The sequence below is a fragment of the Staurois parvus genome, unplaced genomic scaffold (assembly GCF_062004578.1).
Source record: "Staurois parvus isolate SC_StPar_1 unplaced genomic scaffold, SC_StPar_1.0 ptg000064l, whole genome shotgun sequence".
Taxonomy (NCBI): Eukaryota; Metazoa; Chordata; class Amphibia; order Anura; family Ranidae; genus Staurois; species Staurois parvus.
The window spans coordinates 8217919-8242777 of record NW_028317860.1 but is presented as its reverse complement, the minus strand read 5'-3'; the positions used below and the strand labels follow the sequence as shown (position 1 = coordinate 8242777).

Below are 24859 nucleotides of genomic sequence, written 5' to 3'. Positions count from 1 at the left end.
TTATTCCACAGGCTCACTTTTATGGTCTGTGGCAATTGGCAAATGCAGCTCTCTTTCAGGTGTATTATAAATGCATTTAAGATCAGTTTGAGTTGCTTCTGAGATCATTCACAGTTCCTTGACGGGTAGAGTTGACCTACTTCTAACTTGCATTTGACCTCCTTCTAAACAGCATCAAGCTGCTTTTGTATTCTGATTAACTTGTATGGGAAGAGAAGCAGTTTGAATGCAAACAAAAGCCTGTCGCCAGAGGCCATGCAAATTTAGGGAAGATCCGTTTCTTTTTTTATTCATTTAGCAATGTAGTCTAAAAAGCAAGCTTGGACTGTTCTGTTTTATTTTAAATTGTTAGTGTAAAATGCTGACCAAGACAAATATACAGTAGATATTAACATTGTGCACAAAAGATTGCATGATTACTTTGTACAAAACAGGATCTGTTGAAGTCACTGCTTGTGAGATGCTATAAACTGAAGGAAATGAACAACATAGATAACATTTCAGATATTATTTTCTAGGTACTTCACCCAGCAGCCCCCAGATAACAATATTCTATATCTGTATGCGAGAAAAAGATATGTCAGGCCTTCATGAAAAGACTTGCTGTTTGTCAGTACCTATGTTTTACTATGCAAAGCAACCTATATAAAGCCAGGTTTCTATCCACAGCTAATTGGTTTGCCATTCTTGTATTTATGGGGTGAGCTAAGGTCCTTATTCATGTAAAGGCTTCACAGGCCATTTTGGACTGCAAACCTAAAGAGTTACTAATCCCAGGACCCTGCATTCACTATATCTGGTCTCCCACAAAACATGGAAATACAATTATTTTAGTAAATATAAACTGCTAAATACATTTTCTCATTAACAGTATATAACAGTCTTGACTTCTATCAGTGTCCAGACTGAGCACTGGTTAAAGCTTATAGGAGGAGTTTTCATTCTCCTCTTACTGTCCTATGAGGCTGCATAACCCATGGCCTTCTGTCTGGACAGTTCTGATTGGCCCTGTGCTGATCACATGCACCCTTCTCCCCTTAAAAAAATAATAGTAATACACACCAAACTGAGCATGTGCAGAGTCTCTTTTACTGCTCTGTATCATCAGCAGATGGACTGGGGACTGTGGAAGAAGGGTAGGATTAGAGAAGACAGATTAACCCCTTAGGTTCCAGAGTATGACAAGTATGCTTTACTGCATATACATACTGATTTTACTGTTGTGTGTTTAATAACACTGTAAGGCAAAAAAATGTTCAAGGCTTGGGCACTGTGGAAATGGATTACAACACCCATCCATTTTTTATTGCTGCCTTTGCCCCCTTTAGAGATGCACCCTCTCTTCCCAACCTGATGACCGTTATCACGGAGAGTGAAATAAGAAATTTTAGTTGTCACCAGAACAGAAGAAGAGGGGAGATCCTTTAACAGGGACACTAGTTATGATAAACCTGGTGACAACCAAGGATTCCCTCCCTTTGCACATGGAAGTGAAGGGAGATTTCTCCAGTGGGACACAGATGACAAAAATAAACTATCAGCGGTTATACCTCTACCTTACTCTATTCAAAATAGACAAAAAAAAAGAGGTAAAATGACAACTCGTCCTATTCATTAGAAAACTGAATAGGATTAACAGGTACATTTTTATTCATGACTACACATTAGCTGTGTGTGAAAGTTTGTGTAAAATAGTTGTGTTTTGTATGATATAACCATTTCACAGACACACCGGGCTACCAAATATTAATTGCTTGCCCAAATAATGGGTAAATATAGACATACAGTAAAATAGATGCTTTTCAGTTCTAGCCAAAGTTGGAAAAAAAGAGAGAGAGAAGGTAGGTAGTGTCTCCCTCAGACCCATCATGTTCCCAAGGTAGATGTAAACCCAATCACTTAAATCTCGTTAACATCTTAAAGTGACATTAAAGTTTGTTTGCTTTTTTAATATGTTATACTTACCTGCTCTATGCAATAGTTTTGCACAGAGTAGCCCCATCCTCCTCTTCTTGGGTCCTCACCCCCGGCACTCCTCCCACTTGACCAGTGCACCGTGTAGCAAGCCGCTTGCAATGGGGGGGCACTGGTGCATGCTCACTCCCGAACCCCACTCTATGATATTAATATTATACATTATTATACAGGATTTATATAGCGCCAACAGTTTGTGCAGCACTTTACAAAATGAAGGTAGACATTACAGTTACAATACAATTTGGTACAGGAGGAAACAGAGGGCCCTGCTTGTTACAGCTTACAATCTAGGAGGAAGGATTGAGTGATACAAAAGGTAATAGCTGTGGGGGGATGAGCTGATGGAGGAAATAAAAGGCAGTTTACTAGTTAGAAGCAGGATAGGCTTCTTTAAAGAGAGAGGTTTTCAGGGATCATCTAAAGGTGACACATAGAGCCACGCCCCCCCTCCTCATTGGCTCACACTGGCTGTGATTGAAAGCAGTGGGAGCCAGGGACTCCCGCTCCTGTCTCGGCCAATGAGGAGAGATACCTGGGATAGTCGAGGCTCCTATGCACATCGCTGGATCGGGAGGGAGCTCAGGTATTGGGAGGGACTGTGGGAGGAGCAGCACTCAGAAGGTAAAAGAATGCATGAAGGTTAAAAAAAAAACCTTCAGCCTTTAAAACCACATTAATGGGATTTTGAAAAAACGTTTTCAGTCATTTTAAATCTACAGGAGGAGGACACAAGGAGGTGGAGATCAGAAGTTTTTGGGAGGAGCGGAGAGGACTACTTGACCTGTCTTTGAAGGTCTTTGGTCAGGTGCTTCCTATTATAGGATAACCTCTCTGTCCCTCTCTCCCAGTTGTGCATCTTCAGTTGTCCATTTCAACTAACAATTAGGGATGAGCTCAGACATGTTTGGATACTAGTCTGAACCCACCTAAGCTACTCTTCCAGGAAGCTGTCACTGCAGCCTCCAAAGCCAAGTCATTCCTCACCCCACAGCCACACTTGGTGTTATATATGCATGGCTCTGGGGCAGGGAATATTGCCGCTGCTTATGATTGGTGGTCCGCAGTCACATTTTCCTACCTGGATAGCACAGATGGGTTCAGACTAGATTAGCAGCACTAGGATTCAACAAAGGGTGATAAAAGGTGAAAACGTATTTTATTTTTAAAAAAATGGTAATTGTTTGATATACAGTGTTTAGCAAACGTAAGTCAGAGTTTACATCTACTTTTAATACTGTAACAGTTAGAGCAGACAGCATGATTATGTATTAATGTTACTAGTAAAAGTGAGCATTGTGTAATTCTAGCATTCTGCAATTAGCTTTCTAAGAAGCTTATAGATCCATTGTTTTTCATATAAAAAGAGTTATGCAAAATTATACAATATTCATTGTATAGACTTTTTATGCTTTTAGTCTTTATGCTTCTAGTCTTTTAATCCTTTAAAAAGTATGATTTGTAGTCAAACAATCTCCTAATTTATGGTATTAATGTACTTATTGTTTCTTTCAGCTTCTTTGACTTCGGCACTGAAGAAAGAATTTAACTTCTGAATATTTGCACAGGCAAGTGATAAACTGACTCATGAGTAGTTAAGTATTTGCTTTTTTGAAAGCTTCTGAGAAACTGTTTTATAATGAATATTCACAGGCATTTGCATTTCAAAGCAGCTATATTATACAGGAGGCTCCATGTACCTATAGAATGGTGTCTACTCTCTCTAGCTTTTATACATGAATAATGATTAATAGTAAGTAGGCTGTTCATTTTATGAGTAATATATTCAGATAGCTGATTCACCTGTACTATGAATACACGAGGCCATTAAAGTCTTCATCCTCCGTGTCTGTTCAACAAATAGTGATGCCATTCATCAAAACAGATGACATATTGTATAATGAACAGTAGAAAACAAAGAACCTAAAGATAGTGTATAGCAATGTTATATTTGTAAACCCAAGATTTTCCCTATTGACACATTTAAGCGTTTAATACAGCTAGTAGACAGTAGCCTACGTTTAACTGGAAATATCTTATTTTATCTCTTTTGTGGTGCTCTTAAGTTGGCCATAGATGTTTCGAATCTCAGCCAGTTCAGGAGGGACCTACAGAGATTTGATCCATGTATGGGCAGGCTGATTGTACTCAAGTCAATCTATCAGTCGACTTGGGTACAACCAGTATGTCTTATTTTTAGGATGTGAATATTGCCAGCGGCTATAGTCACTAGCAATAATCATTGTGCTGTCCTGGCAGGGACGGCTGTCCTGGCAGGGACGGCTCTTGCAGCCATTGACTTTTCCAACATAATTGCCTGGAGTTTGCATGTTCTCCCTGTGCCCGCGTGGGTTTCATTCGGGTACTCCGGTTTCCTCCCACACTCCAAAGACATGCTGGTAGGTTAATTGGATCCTGTCTAAATTGGCCCTTGTATATGAATGTGAGTTAGAGACCTTAGATTGTACACCCCTTGAGGGTTAGGGACTGATGTGAATGTACAATATATATGTAAAAGCGCTGCGTAAATTGACGGCGCTATATAAGTACCTGAAATAAATAAAATAAATAATTGTTCAAAAGAAGCCGGTTAAAAGACTGGCTTGTGTTGAACAAATAGCGGTACACATGTACTGAAAGTTGGCCAGTTCCTGCTGAACCGGCTGATTTTCAGTATATGTGTATCAGGCTTAAGACTAACTGCACACTCTTTGAATTGAGTGTTTTCACTTTTTGGTAACCTCTGCATTCCAAGTTCAAGTTGTTCTTGATTTAATAGCAATGTCCTTAGTCTACTATAACTACATCTATTGGTACACAGTGACAACATGTCTTTCACTTAATACACTTTAGTGTGCACTGACAGCTGTGGTCATGTTAGACATCAGCAATGTCTACCAATCATTTAAGGGAGGCCTGCAGTACTGCTACAGTATGTGGAAAAGAACAAGCGTATTGCAAGTGTGTGCACCATACTACACCGCTAGATCCTCTGCCTATTGTTATCCCTTGCTTTATGTGCACACCTAATTTTTTCTTTCATTTGGAAGGGTTGGGCTGTCTTCTCAGATACACTTTGTGTGCCCTCATGTGTACAATGTATGTTCAAAGTTCATTACACTTAATATGAAAAGTAAAGAATATCAGTTTTCCTATAAATATAAGATAATTTTTTGTGAGCAAATGTTCAGTTCAGTTGAGATTTTCATTTTACTATATACACTATATTGCCAAAAGTATTGGGACACCTGCCTTTACACGCACATGAACTTTAATGGCATTCCAGTCTTAGTCTGTAGGGTTCAATATTGAGTTGGCCCACCCTTTACAGCTATAACAGCTTCAACTCTTCTGGGAAGGCTATTTACAAGGTTTAGGAGTGTGTCTGTGGCAATGTTTGACTATTATTCCAGAATTTGTGAGGTCAGGCACTGATGTCGGAAGAGAAGGCCTGGCTTGCATTCTCCTCTCTAATTCATCCCAAAGGTGTTCTATCGGGTAGAGGTCAGGACTCTGAGCAGGCCAGGTTCTGCACCCCAAACTCGCTCATCCATGTCTTTATGGACCTTGCTTTGTGCACTGGTGGTCAGTCATGTTGGAACAGGAAGGGGCTATCCCCAAACTGTTCCCACAAAATTGTTCCATGAAATTGTCAAAAATGTCTTGGTATGCTGACGCCTTAAGTGTTCCCTTCACTGGAACAAAGCCCAAGCCCTTAAAAACAACCCCACACCATAATCCCCCCTCCACCAAACTTTACACTTGGCACAATGCAGTCAGGCAAGTTCCATTCTCCTGGCAACCACCAAACCCAGACACTTCATTGGATTGCCAGAGAAGCATGATTCGTCACTCCAGAGAACACATCTCCACTTCTCTAGAGTCCCGTGGCAGCGTGTTTTACACCACCGCATCCGACACTTTGCATTATATGTGGTGATGTAAGGCTTGGATGCAGCTGCTTGGCCATGGAAACCCATTCCATGAAGCTCTCTACTCACTGTTGTTCAATACTGACTTGCCAAAATACAAAATAATTTACATGGCATGGCTTTTCCATGGAAACTTACTAAGATCTAGTAAGCATGGCTGGATGCCTCGGTGTCCCAGGCTGGATTTGTGGTTAATATTTTGTCTCTATCATTCAAAATACACCTATGATAAAAATGATAGACCCTTCATTTCTTTGTAAGTTGGTAAACGTACAAAATCTGCAGGGGATCAAATATTAAATTTCCCCACTGTATATATTCTACTGTTAGTGTATTTGTGTGTGTATGTGTATATATATATATATAAATAAAATTCTATTATGTTAGAGTGTTTATGTGTGTGTGTACACACACAACACACCTGCATTCACTCACGCATACATATCAAGCAATATATGTATGCAAAAAAAATGAGTATGAATAAAAAGAAAGTCAATAGGCGAGCATATCATTTTTGTTGCATAGTACTATAAAAGGCCATTGCTCTTGTGCTATCAGGTCAGAGCCCTGGTTCTTCTGTGGGCTGCAGCTATGTTATACAGATAAAAATGAAATGCTCACTTCTGCCTCTGAGATTTTAAATCACTGTATTTGCAGTTCCAATTTTGCTTTGCTGTCAAGGTTACAAGAATAATGACTCCAGTTTTGAGGGCCATCATTCTGATAGGCCATCATTTTAATACTGTTGATAGATTTCTTGACATCTATGCTAAGGCAATGTTTGATAGCATTCACATTTCCTAATCTGAGAGTGAGGATTTTGTAGACGTGTTCTTTTATATAGAGGGAAAGACAATAATTATACTCACGATAGAGTGTGTTTGGAAAGTAATCCAATAAAATGTCACTGAGGTAGGTAGATATTCACAGTTAAGATATATCTATACTTCCTCAGTAGTCTCTTTTTACAATTGGCAATGTGACTCATAAGTCTAATACTTAAATCATTGCTTTTGCCAGAGCTAAATAGAACTCTCTAGGGGGAAAGATAAGATATGTGTCATTTGTGTTTGACTACTGGGAATGTGAAAAAATATATAACTCAGACAATGTTAAAGGACCTCAATCATGGCAGAGAACTTTCTTCATATATGAGAGAGATTATTGTCATGCAACAAACTACACTTTTAGTTTAAATCAGAAAGAAGAGGAGCACTAGGATGTTTTAACACAACACAATTAGATTTTCAGTACATTTCTCCAATACATTATTTCCCCCCACATTTTTGTCACTTTAAAAGTGCTGCATATACATACTGGATGATCCTGCCAGAAAGGCAGTGAGCTCATAACGTCTTATGCACTCTGACACTGCTGCAGCCTGCACCTAAATGCCAAACCATGTTATCAGCCCTGCTCTGTTCATTTCAGTGGGTTACAGAAGGTGGTCTGTAGTCCTAACACACTTTCAGTGCTGTTTACTGTTTAAAAACCATTCTTTATAGTTATAGTCCCCATTTACACTTTTTTTCATTGGTGGTTATCAGTAGTTAAGTAACTCACTGCCCAGACCCCATGAAGGGAAATAAAAAGGGGACTTTGAGGCTGGCGGAAACTTTTCGTCAAGCTCTTCGAGTTTGCCTTGCACACCCTTTAATCCTCTTACTCTGCATAGCTGACAGCAGCATACCCAGCTTTACTTTCTCCTAATAAGAGCACATGGGGCCTGTTTTTAGAGCTTTCATGTTTAAGAATTTGCCATTTTGTCATGCAAAATCTCATTTCTGACAATTCTGCCTATTTATCTGGTTGCGCTGAGCAGATTTTCACTTGTTTTTGCCACATTGCAAGAACAATACATGTTTTGTAAACAGTATGCTAACCTAACAATGCTGTCCAATAATTTTTTCCTAACCATTAACAAACAGTGTCATGCCATTTTAATCAGTCTCATCAGTAGGAGAAATGGAAGTGGCATAGCTCCGGTTCTGTGCCTGCTCAGGTGTTGGTCTCCTACTAACTAGGCAGTGAGAACATCATTGCTGAGAGTCAGTTACAGCACATAGTGTACGCAGTTGAGCAATTGTCACATCCAGCATGGCCACTGATGGCTGGTGCCAACTCTCTGCTGGAGGTGAGGCAGTAAGCCACCAGACATTCAGTGACTGATACTCCTCAGAGAGGAAGATGAAGCAGTTTTCTTGCAGTGTGTATGGACAAGACTCTACATAGCCAAGAAGACTTCTATCAAGGTGGAAGAGTATAATGGAGCTTGAGTCCAGCCTAGTTACAGGGACAGTATGTTTTATTTGATGGAGGAGGAGGGTCAGCAGCCAGTTTGTTGTATCCTATAGGAGAGAAATAAAGAATAAATGGTGAGTGCAAGACAAAAAAGGAAAAAGTAAAGTGGCTAGCACACTGTGGCACCCTCTGTCTCCACCAAAACAAAACACTATAATATCAGTGTGATACTAAAAGAAAAAGAAAACATCATAAAAAAGAAATAGAGAATAGTGAATATTCCAATGAAGAAACAAAATAGACGGAATAACAAATGAAAATATATAAGTCCTCTAAATATCATAATAGTCCCAAAAATAGTGATGTGATCAAATCAACAAAATGTAGTGACTTCCGCACTGCACCTCCACCATAATGCACTCACCAGAAGTAAGTAGAAAGCAAGCTCAGAGCGGAATGACACTAAGGGTGGTGTTCCTGCCACAATCGGTTTGTGAAGCAAGACTTAGAGAGAAGTTTCGCTTTCATTTTTATTTTAAATTTTAATGCATGGTTGTTTTAGTGCCTACCTATTCACTGTTTTTTCCCACAATCGGTGTTGCCCAAATCATTTTGCTCATCCCCAATATTCATCAGAGGTAAAACAAGTTTGGATATGCTAGAGTTCAATAAATAAGATAAGATTAAGTATCAATCAGAATTCTTCCCCCAGTAAATCATCATTCAGAGAAGTGTACTTTTTGGTTTGATTCAAACTGTAATTAAACCCTCCAAGAAAAACAAGAATAAAAATAGCTGCATGACTTACAACATCACCATTGGTCTTTTATTGCATAACCAGCCTTTAAATGTATGGTATGTGGAGTTTCCACCTGTAGGGTTGTAGGTTCTCTCTGGAACCACCCTCATGGGTGAGCTCCTGGCAGGGACTTAACCTACACATGCCACTTGGTGCCATGCTCAGGGTTCGCATGTGTAGTAACAAAAATTATGATAATTTCTGTGTTCATGGTATGCTCCCTGACCATAAGTTCAGGAAAATGATTGTTGAAAGGGGACACAGGAAAGAGAAAATCCTAGCAATGAAAAAGTAAGAATTTGGGGCACAAGAAATAAAATAACACTTTGCTGGCTACTAGTTGGTTGAGCCTAATGTAAAAAGCATTATTTACATTGAGGGTTTAATACTACTTTAAAGTCTTCAGTGTGCTAAATTATTGGCATTGATGTTTTGCAGTTGAGTTTATGGAACAAGTGAAGTTTTGAACATTTGGTAATGTGTTTTTTGAGTAATGGTGAGCTGTAAATGATTAATGAGAGAACATAACTTTCTGACACTCTCCTAGTGTTGTAGTTATAGTTATGGCGTAGAAAGCTTTTAAAGAGAACTTGTCATGGAGCATTTTTTAGTACCACAATGTGAATAAAAACTATAAAATGTATAGTTGCTGTAATGCTCTTCCCCCTTGTCTCAGAACATCATTAGCTTTATGTATATTGGTTGATGGAGCACACTACCATATGTATGTTATTCCCTTTTCTTTTATAGTGCTGAGATATAAAATTGTTTACAGAGTAAAGTCAAGGATATGCACCAGACAGATGCGGAAAAAATAGCATGTTGCACTTGCGATGCCATTATTTTGGCAAATGCACTTGGCTTAGTGCCAGAAAATAGTACTTGAGCTTCTGCGGCGTGATGCAAAGAGCTGTGACACAAAAAAACGCACCAAAAACTGTGTTAAAATATGCAACACAAAATGTGTATGAATGCAGCCTTAAACTTGCATGGAGTACAGCCTGTGACGATCGCAGCGTCAGACCCCTGACCTTCTCACCAAACTCGTGGCCGAAGGACTAGCCGATCTAAAACCGCGATGTCACGTGGGTAACAATGCCACACCCGGCTGCACCCTGCACAACAATTGTCCAGCTAATGGACCACCAATTGATGTACCGGCAGCCTGAATGTAGCTGTTACTGGGTCAGGTTAATTAAATGATTAATAGATACAAATAAAATAATTCTAAGCTGATGAAGGTGTTTCATATCAATACACGTACATGATTAGAATATTACTGGCTATATATTTTCTAAGTATCAATACATAACTGGATTAAAAAAAAGGCATCCTCGGACTCATTGCCTTTTTGTGATTCTCTGTTCACATCCTCAGGAGTAGATGCACATATAAATATCTGTAAAGTAAAACATCAATTTTAAGTAAAATCAGTCTGTATATGCAGTAAAGCATGCTTGTTATACTCACTGTGGAACCTAAGGGGTTAATACTCTGCATTGTGTAAAAAGGCTGTTTGATCCTTTCCTCTCTGCCCCTCCTCTTGTTGAAATGACCACCTGATACAGACTGAATCTGTAGTCACATGCACATGCTCAGTTTGGTGTGTATTGCTAGAGAGTTTTTATTTTTCTCGAGAGAGTGCATGTGATCAGCACAGGGCCAATCACCATTGTCCAGACAGAGGTCAGGGGTTATGCAGCTTCATAGGGGAGAATGAAAACTCCTCCTACAATATTTAACCAGTGCTCTGCTGGACACTGATAGAAGTCACAAGACTGCTCTGACTGCTGATGAGAAAAGGTAATTAGCAGTTTATATTTATTAAAATAATTTACACTTGGCACATTGGAACTGTGTGTATATGGAGATCGAGCTATAAGGAGATCTATACCATGGGATCCGGGTGTGATCCAAAAAGCGTGATGACCCGTTGGGTCATGTATTTGAGGTGAGCAGGCATTTCAGCCATTTTTGGGATCCTTTGAAGTGCACACCATATGACACAAGTTCCTTGTTAAGAGTGGAGCACTGTCTGTTTAGTGTAGAGGATTCCTAAGGCACTAATATTTGGACTCAAAAAGGACTTTTTGCTGCTTTTTTATGAATAGTGTTTCACTATTTGTTTCACTGCTTATCTGATGTTGGTTCACTACACATAAGATTGTTTTTGTGCTTTTTCACTGTGTGTATAGTGTATACACTTATTTCTGTTTTTGACACTGGTCACTTTATTTATTTTTTCCCATTAGTAGGGATTTACTTAGTTTACACTATTGGTGTGTATTATCCCAATTTTGGGATTTGGGTTTGTTGTTTCACAGCATTTAGGGTCTGTTATTATGACCCATTTTTTATTCACTCAATTGCACTTTAAGGATTTTTTTGCACCTTAATAAAGTCCCTTATTTTGGGATTCATATGTTGGCATTTATCTGTTTTATTTATTGTGTTTAGTGCACTTTCTATTTATTTATTTATATTTAGCGCTGCACCATATGTACATTATTGAAGTATTTCCAAATGGTGATCTTGGGGGTGTATGACCCACAAGGCAGGTTGAACGTTGGCTGAAAGTCAAATAAATGAAAGCAACTATTACTAGCTAAGCTCCAGGCACTTTGCTACAAAGCTACTGTGTCACCCTTCCTACCATGTACTGCAGCTTGAATCCCACAGAGACGTTTCTGATGCATAGTTATATATGCATAAGAATGAGAAGACACGTTGTTGCATATTTGCAGTTTTACATAGAATATGGAGTGGATGCAGTTGATTTGGTTTGCTCGGCTTTGGCATTGCTTGGGCTTTAAATATCTCATTCTGTAACTGCAGTGATGAGCCAAATAAACAGTCTGTTAAACAATAATGATTTCACACTTGTTTTCAACACCATTTTCCTTCCTGACTCCTAGCAATTAGTTGAGACATCTTAGTTATATAATTAGGCAGAATTCCCAATTTAACAAAATATTACATGAATCATGTTTAAATACTGTTTGAAAGCCAGATGATTTGTTTGGAGAAAGGGACATCTCACTCTTCATTTATTTAAAAAAAAAAAGCAGAAGCATGTATTGACTTTAATTTCTATATAAAAATCAAAATAATGTTAGCTGTAGTCATCAAAATAAGCTCTCTCCCCACGAGTGCAGCATGCTCCATTTTCATATATAGAGGATGGGGAAATGTATTCATATTTGCTGAGAAGTTACTGGTGTGTGACAGTACATGCAAATGCAAACAATACAGAACCAATGTACTCTCACCTTGAAGAGATGCCTGTAAAGCTTTCATTCTTTCTGAAATGTACCGAATTCTCAAAATAACCTACTTGGCTCCTACACTGGGGTATTGTTTGTTTATCTGACTGAAATATGTTGAATCTTATTGGTTATCATGTTTTGGATATTGCCTGTTTTTTAGATAAACCACACTACACTGCTTAATGTGGAGAAGTTTGGAAGTTAACCTGATCTCATCATTTGCTTCATTGCTGGCTTCTTTATATGTGGGAACATATTGGCCTCTATACTTTCCTAAACTCACATGGGCATAGTAGGCTGTTAATCACACAATATCTATCTGACAAAACTGATTTATGAGCACAGCAAATCAACATCATTTGATGGTGGAACACATTTTATACAGATGCACTGCAGCCCGAGCTGAGATTAAGGCCCTGAGCAGGTAGGTCATGCTCCTTTACATGCACGGGATTTCAGCTTTGATCATTGCATAGCTGATGTTACATAGTTACATAGTTAGTCTGGCTGAAAAAAGACAAAAGTCCATCCAGTTCAAACATAAAAAAAAAAAAAAAGTAATAATCCTATACCTACAGTTGATCCATGTGCTTTCGTTCATCAAAACTCCAGATAATTTCCCCTTTTCCCAAATGCACCCAGTGCATGTTCTTGCTGCCTTGTACATACGGAAAGCCTAGTTGTCAGAGGCTTGGTACTAACGATCTCCACAGCCATCGGTCAGATTTTAACCTTTAGAATGTTGAATGTGTGATGACATATCAGACAGATAGTCATTTACACAGCACAGGCTTCAGAAACCTGACCCACCCACCTCATATATATTACATAACTACTTTTGAGGTGAGCATTTTGCATGGTAATTATGCAGGTTGTCTTGCATTATTACTTGAATCCTTGTGCCCTAAATGTAATCTTTTCTCTCAGTTGCTGTTGTATCAAAGTCATAATGGCACTACTAATATGTCTGCAAACCACTCTTGTCTGTTGTCCACTCTAGTGGGTCCATTTACCATGATGGTATTGGGTATTCATGTGTTTTTGTCATCGCTCTAAACCTGGACATTAGCAGGCCTCTACTAATAGTGGTAGTCACTAGAATCCTTGTCACCCTTTGGAAAGATGGTCACAGGTTCCCAGGTCCTCTCAGTTGTATAGAGGTTGCAGCTCACAGCCACCTAATAGTACAAAGCAACATGTAGTTAGCATATCAAGTCCTAAACTATTATAAAGCTTATCATATAAATTCCTCGTCTATACCCTAGAAGTATTACTTATTTCCACTTCTTTGCTGAATTTTTATTTTTACAGAAGGAGAGGATAATGGAGAGAGTCAGAGTAAAGCCTGGATTGATTGTACCCTTCTAAACATTTTCTTATTTTTTTCCATTACATTTTTTACCCTAAATCCTATCCTGAGGAAAAAGTAAACAAGTAGCAAAGTTGTGCACAAAAACTAACCCAACAAAAAAGCATGAAAATTTAATTGGAAATATTTTTCCATAAGGTTGGCTTCATCAGAGGGTGGGAGGAATTGGGTGTTCCCTCCCTCTTAACCTCTTCCAATCCCGGCCTATGGCCGAATGGCGGCCGGCATAAACACTCACCTTTCCGGGTGGACGCCATATGGCATCCTTTCGGGCATGCACAGCTTGCGCACCTGCAGAACCGCGCAGCGGCGCGATCTGTCACCGGCCGTGTACCTTGGACACAGCCGATGACAGATCTGAGTAACGGCCCCATTCACAGCAGGTCACATGACAGTTGTATACAATGGATGGCTTCATTCATGCCATCCATTGTATACTAGTGTGTCTAGCTGTGAATGGTCACAGCGATCACATGCACAAGCTGGGCCAATCACAGCCCAGCTGGGTCATGTGATTAGCCATGACCAAATCACAGCTAAGCACAAAAAAAAAACCCTGAATGAATCGATGTCATTCAGGTAAATGCTTGCTTATAGCAAAGTAATTCTTTGCTATAAGAAAATTGTGTAAAAAAAAAATACTGATCACTTCCCCAAAGTAGTACAATGTTACGATGGTAACATTGTACTACTTTGGTCATAGTGAAATATGAAAAAAAAATCTTAAAAAAAAATGTAATAAAAAATTAAAAATAAAAAAAAATTATATATATATTTTTCATACTGTCACCAGTCAGTGTCCCTGATCACCGCCATGCCAGGTATATGAGGACGCTGTACTGCACTGGTGACAGTATGTAAAACAAAATAGTGAAAATATTTTTTTTTATTTTTTCATTTTCCGAAAAATTATGACAAAAGAAATACAACTTCAAAAAACTCGCCATTCCTCTTATGAAGTACATAAGACTGTCTACTCTGCAAAACAGGGTCATTTGGGGGATATCTGTACTGTTCTGACATTCTTGGACCTCAAGAAATTAGATTGGCTGTCAGTACTTCAGGATTGATCAATTTTCAGATCTATACCATAGTTTGTGAACTCTATAACTTTCCTACAGACTAAAAAATACATCCTAATTTGGGTTATTTTCACCAAAGACATGTAGTAGAATACATCTCGGCCTAAATTTATGAAGAACAATTATTTGCAAACCTTTATAACAGAAACAAAGAAAAACGTGGGTTTTTTTAAAACAATTTCGGTCTTTTTTTGTTAATTTAGCAAAAAATAAAAACCCCAGTGGTGATTAATTACCACCAAAAGAAAGCTCTAGTTGTGTGAAGAAAATGGTAAAATTTTAGTTTGGGTACAATGTTGTATTGCCGCGCAATTGTCATTCAAAGTGTGAGAGCGCTGAAACCTGAAAATTGGCCTGGGCAGGAAGGGGGTAAAAGTGCCCGGTATGGAAGAGGTTAAGAACACCACCATCTTTTACATATACATAGTATTAGGGTGGGCTAAAGGGAGATGTCTTTCATTTAGGAGAGCAGAAGCATGGACTATCTCCTCTGTCCACGCTCTTCCCCTTGTCTATGGTGCATGACGTTCAAGTACCAATTCATCTCCTGAAATGTCACCAGAGATGAAGTGATGTGAAATCATTGCTCAGCATGTTACCGTGACATCACATTTCATCAGGCCTTAGGCTTGATTATGGTTATACCCTCCATCACATAGATTCAAAAACCTTTGCTCTGCAATGGAATAGCTTTTGGGGTCGAGTGCATGCAGTCTGAAATATGAATCACCTACTGGTATCTAATTGCTGGATTTGCACAGTAAGAGTTAGTTTTATTTATTTTAAATTTACTTTATTTTCTGTCCCCATTTCTCTGTTTCCCCATCTCTCTTTTCTCTTGTCACTTCTTCCAAGTATACATTATAGGGCTGTATTAACAGCGTCTTCCTTGATTTCTCATAAGTTCCAGTATTGATTTTTCATATATAAAATCATTTGCTAGAAAGTATTGTGCAAATTCAGACTTGTACCATGACAGATTGTATGTGAAAGCCTTCCATACCACATGATGATGTTCATAGGCAACAAAAATGATCCTAGCATGGGCGTTTTAAAATCTGAGCTGTGTGCATGCCTGAAAGTCTGTTTGGCAGTAGAGCTCATCAGCGTGTAGCTAGAACAGATGAAAATTAGGATGTCTGGATACACTGGATACATTCTAGAATTTGAGACAAGTATTTAGCTTGCTATAGGAATGGAACATTCAAAAGAAAAACAAAAGAAATGTTGTTTCCAGTGTGCAAATAATTGTAATATAAGCAATATTTGCAAGCAAAATCAGTTTGACAAACAAAAGGAATGCACTTTATCTTCTTTTGCTAGCAAAACATGTTTATGTGTTGGGAGGCTGTAATTACAGGGTCAAAGTTATGATTTTTGGCTTTATGTGAAGACTTTAGATGCAACCACAGGAACTGTCTTTTCTTTTCTTTTTTCTTTTTTTTAGTCAACAAATGTGACTCTGAAATGAGCTGAAAATTGCCTTTGGTAAACAGGGCAATCCATCATAGGCAGGATATAATTTTAATATGAAATTTAAAAACATGCCATTTGATCAGTTAGTGTGTGTGTTATGAATCCTACAACTTTAGGGTTTGGCTCAATTCTCTAAATATAATACATTAGTGCTGTTTGCAATGTGCTTGCGACTGGACAGTAACACAATCACTTCTCCACATTCATGGGCTCCAACAGTACAGGGGAACCTGACAGTTGTCAGTCTAATTTGTTTACAGTTTGGACATGCAGCCAAAAAATAATAGATGACCACATCAGGATCTCTGCTCTACTCTATTCATCAAACAAAGTTGCAGACAGAAAAAACAAAAATGTCTGAAGGAAAGATCTGGGACAGCTGAAAATTGTTAAAGGCGTAGCTCAAACAGAGCTATGAACTGCCTGTGTGACAGCACTGATGGGCCCCAGCACTGTCACTAAAGGTGAGCCACATACTTCTTCGTACCTAAAAGTACTAGGCAGGGGCGCACTGACCATTTGCAAACTCGGGCACTGCCCGAGGGCCTGGGGTAAGTAGGGGGCCCCATGAGATGCCCCTGGTACCTTTTTTCATAGGCTTTTTTGAGTTTGGGCAAGGACACAGGGGCCCCATGATCCCCTATTGCCCAGGGGCCCCATGAGTTGTCAGTCCGTCTCTGGTACTAGGTATATCCTTTAGTTCCCAGGGCTAAATGGAGCAGTGGGGGAGCAAAGGAAAGAAAAGTATATACTAGGTGTATGTGTGGAGTTGAAGCAATTTGTTGCTTTACCCTGAATGAGTAAATCACAGTTCTGCTGAAATCTGCTTTTTATTTCTTAGGGACACCAATAGGGAAACCTTCCTGCCACTTTCTGGGCACTTAACGTAATACTCATACTTTGACTTTATATTGCAAGCCAATAAAAAAAAGCACGGATGATTTGCAACTACCAATTGGAAATAGCTATGCTCTTCGTCAGTTTAAATCAGTCCGAGAAATTAAATAACTTTTGTTCCTGTAGATGTGACTATAACAAATTTTGACGAACCCCAAACTGAGTGGGTAGGTTCACACTGGACATCCTCATTTTCCCCAAAATTTAAATCCCTTGTGTGTGCTAGGCATTCATAGAAGGTAATACATTACAGTCCAGGTTCAGACACATTGACACAAAGTAGGTCAACTAGAAAGGAATTCAGAAAAATGAAACCCTACTTAGCCCAGGATCTGCAGTAGACACTTTATAGCCATAAATGGCTTTTGTAAACTGGTCATAAAAGCAAATAAACATCTGTGAGTCTGGTTTTTGACCCCAGATTGAACTAACAGAGCCAAAACTCTATACGCAATCCATAATTCTTGATGTGATGGAGTTAGAAATTTGCATTTAGACACTAAACATGGCTCTAATAGAAGTTGCAGAATGCAGATTGCAATAGTATGTTGTCAGATGGTAAAACTTTGTCAGAGGGAAATATTAGGGCATTTTAAACATTTGGAATTAAGGGTGTCTGACAAGCATATGAAACACTGGATGTTTTTATAGCGGCTGTTTTTGGCTTTTGACATTTATTCTGCATCTAGTAAACCTCCCAGCATGTTATCCTGTGTCCATGCACACATAGACTGTAATCAACATTTTTTGGCAGGGTCGTCTTTTGGCTGGAAAAAAATCCCAAAACTAGTGGGATTCTAGAGAAGTTTTTTTAGCTGTAAAAATGCTCTAAAGCTCAAAAAACACGGGAAGCAGTCGCAAACCAGCGTTTTTTGACTTTTTTTACCAAAAAAAATTATAAAAAAGCTAAAAACCTCAAACGCAGAAAAACGCTAATGCAAAGGTGCTAAAAAAAAAAAGCTGGAAAACACACTTTTTTAACGTGACTTTACACAGTTAACGTTACCAGCGTTCTCAAAACACCCAGTGTGCATGGAGCCTAAAACACTCCAACATTCCATCAACCCACCCCTCACACCCTTTGATTGTCTTTTCAGGGTGAAGAGATGGCTGCTATTGGCAGCTGCATCTCTTGCTTTGAAATCAGAAGTATGAAAAAATATACAAGAAAGTGAAAGTCTCAGTGGGTTATTATTATTATACAGGATTTATATAGCGCCAACAGTTTGCTCAGTACTTTACAATATAACGGGAGACAATACAGCAACAATACAGTTCAATACAAGAGGGATAGGAGGGCCCTGCTCCTTGGAGCTTACAATCTAGGAGATGAAGTTTGCTTACTGCTCTTTTTTTGCTGCTGTTTTCCTGATTAAATTATTGTCATGTTCATTGCAAAGCTTTTTCAATTACTGCGAAATCGGGTAAGCATATTGTCCAAATGTGAGGTCACATAAGAGGATTGTAGCTGGATTTTTTTAGTCCATGATAGGAAATATTTCTTTAAATGGCCCTCCAGATATTTGATCAAACTGTCTGTTTTCTGAAACTTACCAGCATCCACCCAAAGCCGAGTTATCTATTGTGCGCGGGCTTACAGTGTAATATTGTGAGTTAAAATGACATATTCTTGCTAAATATGATAGAACTGGCCTTTATATATGCAGCTAGAAAACTTAATGAATTACTGAAATATGTAAAAGGCATGGCAGATTACTGTGAAATATTGTATGGAAAAATACTTGCTAGGACATGCTGCTGCTTTTGCTTATTTCAGCCTGTCATTTAGCAGTGATAAAAACAGAGGCAGTCTCCCAAGCTGCACTCATTTGTGAAATGCGCATCCTGGTTTAAAATGGATGACTGCAGCCGCAGCATTTCTACGTGGTCCTCACAAAGGGCAGGCAAAATTGATTTATTCATGATGGAAGCCAAAATAAATTGTTAGCAATTTCACCTGTACCTTTGATACATGCAGGAAAAACAAATAAGCAATTCTGCAAATTGCTTGAAGCCAAGTCAATATGAATTGACAGGAAACATAGCAATTATAGCAAATTCCAAAGCAGAAAAAAACCGAGGCAAAAAAGGAAGCAGCCAAAGCTTGGTTGCTGGTAACAGTTCTCAGAGAATTTTCTATTAGAGGTCTGCAACAGCACTTATGGTTTTTGTTTACTTGACAGGCTCTGCAGGGCTGGATAGTTCATTGTCATATTGTTAAGAGTATGAAAAGCTAAAATATACTACTGTATGGGAACTGTTCTTTTAGCAGCTTTGCATTTACATGTCTCTTCACCTACAAAACAAACATTTGTTGCTATTTTGATTTGGTGTATGCCCCACCCATAAGATGGTCATAACCAGGGGTGGACTGACCATTTGGAAACTCGGGTCAGTAGGGGGCCCCATGAGATGCTCCTGGTACCTTTTTCATAGGCTTTTTTGAGTTTGGGCAAGGACACAGGGGCCCCATGATCCCCTATTGCCTGGGGGCCCCATGAGTTGTCAGTCCGCCCCTGGTCATAACTTTGTAAGCCTTATCCATCTGGGGAACTAGAGCATTCTCTGTAAAATTATTTAACAGTAGGAAAAGCTTAAAGTAGAACTAAGGCATGGATCACACCTATGCATGTTGCAATCTTTCTTGCATGTTGCAAGAAAAAGTCCATGACCCTTTCCAAAAACACATAAGCGTGTCCCATAGGAAACCATGTTAAATGAACTGTAGTGCATTTCTGAAAAATGCAAAAACTACTAAAAACACATACACTATATGGCCAAAAGTATTGGGACACCCCTTCCAAATCATTGGATTCAGGTGTTCCACAGGTTTATAAAATGAAGCACCTAGGCATGCAGACTGCTTCTAAAAATATTTGTGAAAGAATGGGTCACTCTCAGGAGCTCAGTGAATTCAAGCGTGGTACCGTGATAGGTTGCCACCTGTGCATCTGTGAAATTTCCTTGCTACTAAATATTCCATGGTCAACTTAGTGGTAATATAACAAAGTGGAAGCAACTGGGAACAACAGCAACTCAGCCACAAAGTGGTAGGCCATGTAAACTGACAGAGCAGGGTCAGCACATGCTGAAGTTCAGTGTGCAGAAGTCACCAATTGTCTGCAGAGTCAATAACTAAAGATGTCCAAACTTCATGTGGCCTTCAGATTAGCACAACAACAGTGCATAGAGGGCTTCATGGAATGAGTTTCCATGGCCGAGCAGCTGCATTCAAGTCTTACCTCACCGAGAGCAATGCAAAGTGTCAGATGCAGTGGTGTAAAGCATGCTACCACTGGACTGTAGAGCAGTTAGAGACATGTTCTCTGGAGTGATGAATCACACTTGTCCATCTGACAATCTGATGGACGTGTCTGGGTTTGGTGGTTACCAGAAGAACGATACTTGTCTGACTGCATTGTGCCAAGTGTAAAGTTTGGTGGAGGGGGGATTATGGTGTGGGGTTGTTTTTCAGCAGTTGGGCTTGGCCCCCTAGTTTCAGTGAAGGGAACCCTTAAGGCGTCAGTATACCAAGACATTTTGGACAATTTTAGGCTCCCAACTTTGTGGGAAGAGTTTGGGGATGGCCCCTTCCTGTTCCAACATGACTGAGCAAAGCAAGGTCCATAAAGACATGGATGAGCGAGTTTGGTGTGGACGAACTTGACTTGTCTGCACAAGTCCTGACCTCAACCCGATAGAACACCTTTGGGATGAACTGGAGCGGAGACTGCAAGCCAGACCTTCGCGTCCGACATCAGTGCCTGACCTCACAAAATGCACTTCTGGAAGAATGGTCAAACATTCCCATAGACACACTCCTAAACCTTGTGGACAGCCTTCCCAGAAGAGTTGAAGCTGTTATAATTTCATAATGGTAAAAAGGACCGATGAGATGAACCTGGACCAAGATAACAATAGAATTAATTCCTGTCTACCCTATGCAGATTCAAAAAAAACAGAGTTCAATTGTACATTTTGCTAGAACTTGCTATAAATTTTGATGACCCTAAGAGAGTCAATAAGCCGTTCTGATGGTCAAAACGTTAGTACTTCCTGGTACTTTATGTCTCCTCCTCTAGGTGCCTGTATTTTATACCTGCACTTCACTATGACAAAGATCCTTTAAGACATGGTTCACACCTATGCAGTTCGCAGTTGATGCTTTTCCCCAGTGTGTCTTGTTGTTTTTCACATAAGGTTTTGATGCGTTTTGCATTTTTGGGAAGTCTCTTTTGTATGGTGGGAGAAGCCAGCAGAAATGCATAAAAACACAAGCACTGTGCTTTGGATGCTTTTCCGCTGCGTTTCCATTTAAGTCAATGGAACCTAAAATGCAACCTACTGTGCAAAAAAAAAAAAAGCCCCTGACCCTCTGCAGAAAAATGCACTGGTGGAAAATGCACAGAATGCATGTGAACATGACACATGGGAAACCATGTTAAATGGACTGTAGTACATTTCTGCAAAACTGAAAAAGCACTGAAAAACACATAGGTGTGCACCAGGCCTTAAACTTCACACAGCTAAACCACACATATTTAATTTAAAAACTCTTTAATTTTTCAGTCACCATTTTATTTAAAATCATAAACTTAGAATGAACACAGGGGTATGGCAAAAAACTGCAAAGTATGAGCTTTATTTTAATGAATTAGTGAATATGCAGTGAAACACAAATCAGGCAGGTTCATCAAAGCTGTTCTCAGTTTACTTTGGGCTAAGGGATGCCCACTGCTTGACACTACATTATTTAAAGCCTAACTCCAGACAGATTTAAAAAGAAAGACTAACATAAGTGGAACTATACTGTCCTCCGCTTTAGCAATGCCACAGTCTTCATCGTTGGTGCTGACATCTTATACCTGGCTCACAGGAGTTCCTTTATCCAGGTGACAGGATTGTACACTGAGCAATACATGGGTAACTCAGTGTGTACAAAAGGATACACGTAGAAAGTTAGACTTCATGCACACTGAGCGTTTTAATAACGCTGGTAACGTTAGCTGTGTAAAGTCACATACAAACGTGAGTTCTTCAGCGGTTTTTAGCATTTTTGTATTAGCGTGTGTTTTGCCGCGTTTTTTCACTTTAGCATTTTTTAGATGTTTTTTATTACTAAAGAAACCCAATTTTTTTTTTGGTCAAAAAAAGTCCAAAAACGCTGCTTTGCCGTGATTTACCACGTTTTGTCGCGTTTTCATCATTGCAGCATTTTTACGGCTAAAAAACTCCTCTAGAAAGCCACTAGTTCTGGGTTTTTTTTCCAGCCAAAAAAAATGCCCCTGCCAAAAAACATTGATTACAGTCTGTGTGCATGGACACATAGGATAACATGCTGGGGAGTTTACTGGCTGTAGAAAACGTCAAAAGCCAAAAACAGCAGCTGTACAAATGTCAAGTGTGCATGACTTAGAAAGCTTTTTGTGCAGAAGAAATGTCTCTTTTGCAATTGGAAAGACCTCGCTCGCAGTATTTGGGAAACAATTCTAGTCTCTGTTTAGTACAGGTATGTACAGGATTTATTGGAGAATCTTTATATGCATTAGTGTAAGAATATGTAGTCCTGATATTACCTAGGATATTGCCTATGTTCCTGTACACTACAGCACCACATTTTGAGAAAGGAACATTAGCTCCAGGAGCCAATCAGATTATGCTGTATTGCTGCATGCAGATGTGCTGGATTAGAACATGCTGACAGAAGGAGAGAGAAACATTTTGACCTAGTGTTGTGTTTTTTTTTTTTCTACTAAGCTGTGCTTTCTAACAGGGGGACCTTGACCCCAAGATCTTCTGCATAGATTCACAAATATGTGGGCACTTTAAACACCTCCTATCTATGCATCTGGGGCAGCACAGTGGCTAAATGGTTAGCACTTCCGCCTGGCAGTACTAGGGTCGTTGGTTCGAATCCCAGCCACGGCACCACCTGCCTGGAGTTTGCATTATCTCCCTGTGGCTGCTAGGGTTTCCTCCAGGTACTCCGGTTTCCTCCCACACTCCAAACATCTGCTGGTAGGTTAATTGGATCCTGTCTAAGTTGGTCCTAGTATGTGTATGTATGAATGTACTTTAGGGACCTTAGATTGTACACCCCTTGAGGGTTAGGGACTGATGTGAATGTACAATATATATATATATGTGTGTGTGTGTGTGTGTAAAGCGCTACGTAAATTGACGGCGCTATATAAGTATCTGAAATAAATAAATAAATTTCAGATGTGCATTTAGCTTCTTTCCTGAGGTTCAGCTTTAATGAGTACAGTATATGCCCTAAGGCCTGGTTCACACATATGCAGTTTGCTTTTTTTGCCATTTTTGCTATTTTTTTTTTGCTGTGTTTTTGCTACATTTCTAGTTTTATACGGTTTTTTTCAGCATTTTTTTTATTTTTTTATTTTTTTTTGTTAAAGGGGAAATGTTTTTGTTGCTGGGCAGAATAAAAATGAAAAACAGGGCAAAAAAGCACAACATGCATTTCAGCAGTGTCTGCATTGAACTCTGTTGTAGCAACAATTCTGCTTTTTGCATTTAAAAAAGTCCCTGACCCTTTGCAAAAACGCAACCACTCAAAAAAGCATAGATGTGAACGTGTCCCATAGCAAACCATGTTAAATGGACTGTAGTGCGGTTCTGCAGAAAGCACTAAAAATCGCATTGGCGTGAACCAGGTCTTAAACTGTCAAACGCATCTGTACACACAACAGGTTCTACAATATTGTACTCATTCAACTTGCTTTGCATTGTGGTTTGTGTATTTGCTTGTAATGCGAACTACACACTGACCACCTTCTTGCATAGTAATAATTTAACACCTAGTTAAATCTGATATTTTTTCAGTAATAATATTTGACTGCAAAGAAGGAAGTCGGAAAGTTTTTTTAAATCAGAAAATGTGCTTGTAAGCAATTTTATCTGATTTTTGTTAGAGCTGCAGTGTTGCTGCCATAAGCTTGCTTTATACATCTGTGGGATGTCAGATGTGTGGGCACAATCCTATTGCAGACTGAAATCTTTACATGGGTAATGTGTGGATCACTCAAGTGTGCACATTATGTCAGTGCTGATGAAAGGTTACAACATGGCCAGACACATCCTGTACTGGCTTATCCTGTGGGAAACCATAGCAGCCAACTAAAAAATTCCACCATGGCCGATCAGTGCGGATGCTCTGTAAGTAGGAAGCATGATGTCTGGGCCTAAACAGGAATCCCCACAAGGAGATGTGGCTTCCATACACGATACTCCCAAGTCATGGACCGTAGCCTTGAGGCAAGAATTTATTCTGAATATAATGCAGCTGGACTAAGCTCATCTGGTGTCACAGTCAATGCATACTGTTGTAATGGCAAGATTTATATAACCTCCCAATGGGGTCAGTTCACTAAAGGTTACCGCATGCAATATGAAGATCACGTAACTCATTTTTCATAAATATCGCATGAGAAATAAAGAGAAATAAAAGAATCATTTCATCAAAGTAAAATATTGAATGTGAGGTAAATACTGCAATTTGTTAAAATAGTGAGATAAATACCACAAAAAAAATGAGCTAAACCATTAACCACTTGTCCTCCAGATGATTTACCCCCCTGCCTGACCAGGCCATGTTTTGCATTACTTTAACTGACAATTGCGTGGTCATGCAATGCTGCACCCAAATTAAATTTACATACTTTTTTTCCCATGAATAGAGCTTTCTTTCGGTGGTATTTGATCACCTGTGTGTTTTAAATTTTTTACGCTATAGAAAAGAAAGACCGACAATTTTGAGATAAAAAACACTATTGTTTACTTTTTGCTATTAAACATGTCCAGTA

General features: G+C 39.2%; 1 protein-coding gene across 4 annotated transcripts in view; it reads left to right on the top strand.

Annotated features, from left to right (window-relative positions):
- The window catches only part of ENOX1 (ecto-NOX disulfide-thiol exchanger 1), a 745756-nt gene that overhangs the window by 399225 nt on the left and 321672 nt on the right, over positions 1 to 24859 (top strand). For all 4 annotated transcript variants that reach the window (XM_089668837.1, XM_089668835.1, XM_089668838.1 and 1 more), the window contains exon 4: positions 3490 to 3542. The gene's annotated coding sequence lies outside the window, so the exon portion shown is untranslated. The remainder of the gene's footprint in view (positions 1 to 3489; positions 3543 to 24859) is intronic.